This window comes from Nanorana parkeri, unplaced genomic scaffold, assembly GCF_000935625.1.
Source record: "Nanorana parkeri isolate BGI_ZX_2015 unplaced genomic scaffold, ASM93562v1 scaffold277, whole genome shotgun sequence".
In the NCBI taxonomy this organism is placed as follows: Eukaryota; Metazoa; Chordata; class Amphibia; order Anura; family Dicroglossidae; genus Nanorana; species Nanorana parkeri.
In genome coordinates, this window is record NW_017306545.1 from 890063 (window position 1) to 897752 (window position 7690).

The following is a 7690-nucleotide window of genomic DNA, read 5'->3' on the forward strand; positions in this document are numbered from 1 at the left end:
GCCAAAAGGCTGAGATATGGACTCCATTGCTGTGGCTGCAACCGATCCAAAAGGAATTACTGCCATTTTACTGATTAGAAAACTTGTGTCAATTAAAAACAACTCTGATCTGGTGTACAGAGAGACGGTCAGAGTGGGGTGTGTATGTTACAGGGAAGCTGTCATAAATTTGACAGCTTGCAGCTCACTGTTGATTAGTTGCTAGGACACCCAGCCGCCTGCATGCTAGCAACCAGTTACACATCACCAACCTCATGTATCCAACAGCCGGGGTACACCATGACTGATAGCTAATTGTAACAAAGGGGCGGGGATGCTGGCTGACCTCATTACTCATATGGCCATGGACCTAACTGATGGCCAGGGCCGGCGCTACCATATAGGCAGGTCAAGCATCTGCCTGAGGGCGCCACTGTGGGGGTCGGAAAGATGCGACTGGGAGGTCGCCCCTTTAAGACGGTCGCGGCGGCGACGATCACATCTCTGTGCGCTCCCTCTCTCTCTACTCCCGGTCGCTGCAGCTTCAGAGCGGCCAGGAGGAGAGAAGAGAGAGAGTGCGCAGAGAGGTGTGATCAGCGCCGGTATGAAGACCCGAGCAGAGCAACGGCAGGGATCTTTTTTTTTTTTTTTTTAAATCAGAAATCAACTTTATTGTAAAAATAGAAAAGGTAAGGTACAAAGTTACATGGATGCAAATGCCTCAAAGGCCAGAGTGGCGCGAGACAGGGGGGGCAAGTGCCAATGTTAGAGCACTTTATGATTCCTAGTTGCCTGCGTTACCGCTGACATTGTTTCAAACAAGTTGGATATCTCGTGTGCTCCATGAAGTAGGGGCAGCATGGGAAGAGTAGTTAGGATAAGGGAGGGAACATGAGGGTGAAAGTAGGAGGGAAGAGAGAGAGCAGGAATGGGAGCTCAGGTAGGCTGGGTGCAGTAGAGTGGCGAGTCTGGTGTGCAGGGTCTGCACCCCCGTTTGTGCTTATGGGGGTACTGCGCTCATGGCTTGTTGGTAGGCATCTGTACCCTGAAACGCAGCCCATGGCCTATAAATTATGAAAAAATAAGTAAAACATAATAATACAAATGATAAAAAGCAAAAGATAGTAAGATTAAAAAACAAGTAATAAGAAAAAAATAACAAATAAAAAAAATAAGATAAAAACATTATAAAAAGATAATCAGATAAATACATATTTAATAAAGTAAAAATACATAAAATAAAGTGATAAAAAATTAGAGGTCCACCAAAAAGGAAGTTTCAAAACCTTTTTAAAAAATGTTTTTGAAGCAGCCGTCTGTATTTATTGTTGTGTATGCATATGTGTAAAATATGCATACACAACAATAAAGTGCAAAGTTCAATCACATTAGAGTCCTTTGTTCCATAAAGCGCGGTGCCAAATCCAAATATAATTCACTTTTATTGAGGTACTTATGAATATACTGTATATATTCAGTGCCTGTGTCCAGACACCACACGCAAGTGGACAACTCACATTGTAGGATGGACATTAAAGAAGAACTCCATGCAAAATTTTCATTAACCCTTGCAGTGGGGCTATCCTGCTCGATTAAGTGCTTGTTTGGTCTAGGGAGGAAAATAACAAAGTTATCCTCACCCGATCCTTGGAGATGGCCGGCTGCAGCGATGGTATGTCCTTCGACGTCCTCGCTTCCTATACACCGTGGTGGGTGAAGTTATCAATTTGGTCCCATTATCAGCGTCTTTTAAAGTGTCACATTCCTGATATTTAGTACATATAGAGACAGATTTATTATCCTTGTTTGTTTCATTCCTAAATGCCTTCCTAAAGAGAATTGTCTCTAAACTGTCTCAAGCTTGCAGGGAACCTCCAGGATGACAGCTGAATAGCCCTAAAGTGCTCAGCTGACTTGAGGGTATGAAGAGGAATTATCTTTGTGATACTTTAAGGGCCCATTCACAGCACATGCAGATCATCTCCAGACCAGACCAGATTGTTTCCAGTACCCAAAATGCATCCTAATGTATACCTATGCTATTTCTGGTCTCTGTTCACATCGGCGCAGTCCGTTGCAAACCAGAAAAATACTGCTTGTCTTATTTTGTCTGGTCTGGAACGCATACAAACGCATAGAAAACGCATACAAACGCACCTGTAAGACCAAAACGCAATGCACTGCGTTCCGGATCTAGTCCAGAGAATTTTGTGAACTTGCCCTTAGAAGTGTTCAGGAAGACGTCTAGAATGTGCAAAAGTTTGGAGGGTTTTTAATGTCGCCAATGATGCGAAATGTGAGTCGCAAACACAAATATTAAGTAATAAGTACTATCCTTGTCGCACTCCTTACCGATATGTCCCTTGTAGTGGGGGGTGCTCGCAGTGACCGCGGATGGCGCCGCGAATGTCAGCAATTGTACAAATATCACCAGCACCCCAATCCTTTTAAGATAGCAAAAGCTTCATTTATTGAAGTTTTTTGTCATATGACCAAACAAGCGCTTTCGGGACCGCACAGGGTCCCTTCATCAGGCTAAAGCTAAAGCCTGATGAAGGGACCCTGTGCAGTGACTAGACGTGGTACTGTATCACAGGCGAAGATAATTAGTGACGCGTTTAGCAGAATAAAATCTCAAAACCAATGCTACATTATAACTGAGGGACTATATTATAGATCTTCCCTGGGCCTTTTGGATTCCCCTATTGTCCCCGGGTCAGACGGTTTTTGATGCCTGGCAGTAGATGAAGGGTGCAGATGGAGGACGGCCTGCCCCCAGATGCATATGTATGTATATGACACCTATGTATTACACTTGCACATGTATATATATACAGTATGTATGTGTATATCTACATGTACACTATATTGCCAAAAGTATTGGGACACCCCTCCAAATCATTGGGTTCAGGTATTCCGTGAAATTTCCTTGCTAGTAAATATATGGCACGGTCAACTGTTAGTGGTATTAAAACAAAGTGGAAACAACTGGGAACAACAGGTACTCAGGCACGAAGTGGTAGGCCACGTAACATGACATTGCGGGGTCAGCGCATGCTGAAGCGCACAGTGCACAGAAGTCGCCAACTGTCTGCAGAGTCAAAAGCTACAGAGCTCCAAACTGGCCTTCAGATTGGCACAACAACAGCGTGTCGCCACGGAATGGGTTTCCATGGCCCAGCAGCTGCATCCAAGCCTTACATCACCAAGTGCAATGCATAGGATTGGATGCCGTGGTGTAAAGCACGCCGCCACTGGTCTCTAGAGAAGTGGAGACGTGTTCTCTGGAGTGACGAATCACGCTTCTCTGTCCGGCAATCTAATGGACGTGTCTGGGTTTGGCGGTTGCCAGGAAAACAGTACTTGCCTGACTGCATTGTGCCAAGTGTAAAGTTTGGTGGGGGGATTAGGGTGTGGGGTTGTTTTTCAGGGGTTGGGCTTGGCACCTTAGTTCCAGTGAAGTTCTTAAGGCATCAGCATACCAAGACATTTTGATCAATTTCATGCTCCCAACTTTGTGGGAACAGTTTGAGGATGGCCCCTTCGTGTCCCAACATGACTGCGCACCAGTGCACAAAGCAAGGTCCATAAAGAGATGGATGAGTGAGTTTGGGGTGGAGGAACATGACTGGCCTGCACAGAGTCCTGACCTCAACCCGATAGAACACCTTTGGGATGAATTAGAGCCTTTGAGCCAGGGCTTCTCGTACAACATCAGTACCTGACCTCACAAATGCGCTTCTGGAAGAATGGTAAAACCTTCCCATAGACACACTCCTAAACCTTGTGGACGCCTTCCCAGAAGAGTTGAAGCTTTTATGAACCCTACGGACTAAGACTGGGATGCCATTAAAGTTCATGTGCATGTAAAGGCAGGCGTCCCAATACTTTTGGCAATATAGTGTATGTATTTTTATCTGACAGCTATGTATCATAATGTTAATTTCTGCTGGCTTACGGTTTGAAATTAATATATTAAATCCTTTATAGATGTATCAGCAAATACAGTAACATCTGATGAAGCAGATTTTATTCTACGAAACGCATCACTAATTATCTTCGGCTGTGATACAGTACAACGTCTAGCTCCCACCTTCAATATCTATATCCAGAGGACTGGACAACTTGTAATGATAGTGTGGACTTCAAAACTCTGTACAGATACAAGGGTGATCTGGCATTGGTAGAAATGTGCTATGCTGCCCTGTTATTTTAGATGCTGATTTTATGATTGACTTTTTAGATAGTTAGTCATAAAACTTTATATATTTTAATAGACTGTCGCATATGGTACGTGTTACACCTTAAAAATCCCTACAAAGGGCTACTATGTAGTCAAATTGCATGTTTTCTGGATAACAATTTGGGGTGTGGTGTAAGGTGACCGTGTTATCTATGGTGCTGTTGTAATTATTACAAAGGATCTGTGAATGTATGATGCGGCTGTGTGGGCAGAGCCACAACGAATCCAAAAAAGAGCAGCAGCCTGTGGGGAGAAAAACCCCATGATCCAGGTAGGTGGTGGTAGTGGGGAGGAGGGGGGTGCAATGAGGGCATGCTTCATGTTATACCCTGAATATGGGTAAAACATGCTCCAAAAGGTAGACTTACAGGGTTTTTCACAAAAGGGTGAAGAGTATGCAGAAGGCAGGAGAAATGAACAATCTAGGACAACATAGCTGAACCGTAAAGTGAGTGGAATTGGAGAATGTTTCCCAATCAGTGATGTTGTCCTAGATTGTTCACTTCTCTAGCCTTCTCCAAACTCTTCACCCTTTTGTGAATAACCCTGTTGGTTTTTAAAGATGTACAGGGCACTGTATGGTGCTTACTTTTATTCAATACTATAACACTTACATTTTTTGTGGTATCAGTTTCCTTGTTAAAGGAGAACTATGAGCTGAGTGCTTTTCACTCACCTCATAGTTCTAGCCGACCTGTGACAATGAGACTGTCACAGGTTGGCTCAGTAGATCGGGAGGTGAGCGAACACATACCGGGTTCGCTCGCCTCTCGATCCTGTCACGGCTCTCTGCCGTGACAGGGGGAGGGGCTGGATTCCCCTCTCCCGCTCCGATCTGCCAGCGCTGACTAGCGGAACGGATGGGGTAGGGGGCGGGTACAGCTGGCTCTGCCTCTAGATAGGCAGAGCCAGCTGTCAGTCACGCAGCTGGGCGGATCCGCTCCGTCTGCGGCTGTAGCTCGCGGTATACTGAGCTTAGGGTAACGGGAGGACGCTAGTTTGTGTCCTCCCTTTACCCTAAGGAGAACTATGGGGAAAAACACTGACCCCATAGTTCTCCTTTAAGCAAATTCTTTTGTATACTGAGCACAAACTGCAAAATGTCAGCGTCTTCACTGTAAAAATGAGCTTTCACCTCAAGTAAAAGTCTTGACACAGTTTATTTTCTCTCCATAGACTATTCATATTTATTCATGAGCTCTGCTATGAAACATTTTGAGGCCGAATATCCTTGTTTAGATGTGAAAGTGGTTTTGATGCATGGGATCAGGCTCAAGAAAAGGCAGCCTAGGCTAAGGCAAAGTTTTACAGTTTTAGATTTTATTTATTAATTTTTATTCAAATGCATTATGCAAGATCTTAGGTCCCAGTCACACCCGAGCATTTTGCAGCTCGTATGGCTAAACACAGCAACAGGAGGAATCCCATTGTTTTCAGTGGCTCCTGTTCACATCTGAGTGTTCTGTCTCTTCTAGCAAAATGCCTGTAGCTAGAGTTGGGCAGCGGGGTGCATGCCTTGCATCTTTTGCTGGGTTCCAAGGCCAGGACCAACAGCTTCTGTTCCTGACACCTCTCAGATCACATATCAGAGGGGCAGAGCCAAGGGAACTAGGCTCTTCCTCGGCTCTGAGATGTCACATAAAAGACGAGGGGAGGCCAGGAAGGACTTTCCCTCACTCGCTCGTCACCGCTGCATCTGAGGTCTGGAGTACATCTCTGAAACGTAGGGGGGATTTTATGCTGGGGCTGATTTTGGCTTCAGTTGAGGTTGGAATACTAGAAGAGGGGATTTTTGGAATACTAGAAGAGGGGAATTTACTGTGGGATTTTTGTATGAGTGGAGAGGATTTGTGCTGAGGGTTTAGCTTGGGGGGTAAGGGAAATGTTTTTTTTTTCTGGGGGGATTTTTGTGGAGCAGGGTGACACGGGGGGTAATTGTTTGGGTGGACGGGGGCAGAGTTTTGCTTGGGAGTAGAGTGAGATTTTTGTTTTGTGGAATTTTGTGCTCTGGTGGCTTTATGTTGCATACACCTGAACACTGTACTGCATGCTGGGAGCTCACTGGTCAGGAATATGCCATATATGGCACAACACACAAAATGCAGCATCCGGGAAAATGTTATACACTTCTGACACCTGCAATCTATACAATACACACCCTTGACCAAAATGTTTATTGTCTCACCAGTTGCTGGTTGCCACATACAGTAGTCCTCAAAATATTTAATAAATATCTTTCTTAAGGTAGGCTGTGTGCAGAAAAGCATATGTAATGGAAGTGTTTCATGTTTTAAAATGATTGTGCTGAGTTTTATGTAGTTGCAATACTCTTGCTAAAAAGTATATACATAGTTACATAGTATTTGAGGTTGAATAAAGACATTAGTCCATCAAGTCCAACCTATTAGGATCTCATTCTAGGAGTACCTGTACCCCTGTATATTATGGTCCCTTAAGAAATCGTCCAAAAGTTTCTTGAACAATTCCACATTATTTGCTGAAATCACCGCCTGTGGCAGTAAGTTCCAGACCCTAACTGATCTTACTGTGAAGAACCCCCTTCGCCCCTTGTGCTGGAATTTTTTTTGTTGGCCTCTAGTTTTTGTAATGGAGTTAATTTTAAACAGTTTATCGCTAATGTTGCTACCACCATTGAACATTTTGTACATGGAGATCATATCCCCCCTTAATCTCCTCACCTCCAATGTGAACTTATTGAGTTTTATCATGTGTAGGCTAACGTTTTATTACATGCCCCTTTAAGCCTCTCCCACTGGCAGTGCAATTTGGCCACATCCCCAATTCACTGACTCCTTTTACTCCTTATGGTGCCCAAGGTCTTTTAAAATATTAGCAACACTCCTTTATACAACACAAAGTACATATGTTTTAAATGTAAAATAGCTTTATTACAGTTCCTATCTATAAGCAGCTGTAGACATTTGTCACCTGATACCCACACACAATACACACACACACACACACATTACTGGATACCTACAGGCCAAAGATGCTTGTTATCTGATACCTACAGACAATTGAAATCTGCCATCTAACACTCGACGATATATTAATAGCCTATAATATGAATTTTAGATATGTATGACAAAATGTATGTGTATTTTGGGGGTAAAACATCTTGCTATGGTTGGATGTTTACCTACCAGTATGCTTAGATAATAGGCACCTGCCTATCTGCCAGCTGCAGAGATGCCTTCTCCCAACTGGATGGTCCAGGACAGTCCCAAATCTTTGTCCTCTGTCCCAAAAATGCTGTGTCAGGATCACATCACACCCTTTTCTGAGTTACTGAGCATGCCTAGTAACTCAAAACAGTATTTGCTGAGGAGATCACAGCTGTGAGTGGGCAGACCCCACACCATCAGGAATAGGACCACCCAGAAAGTGGGTGTGATCTGGCTGAGGCGACTTAGAAAGTGGTCATAATCTGAGCAGGACCTCCTGGCC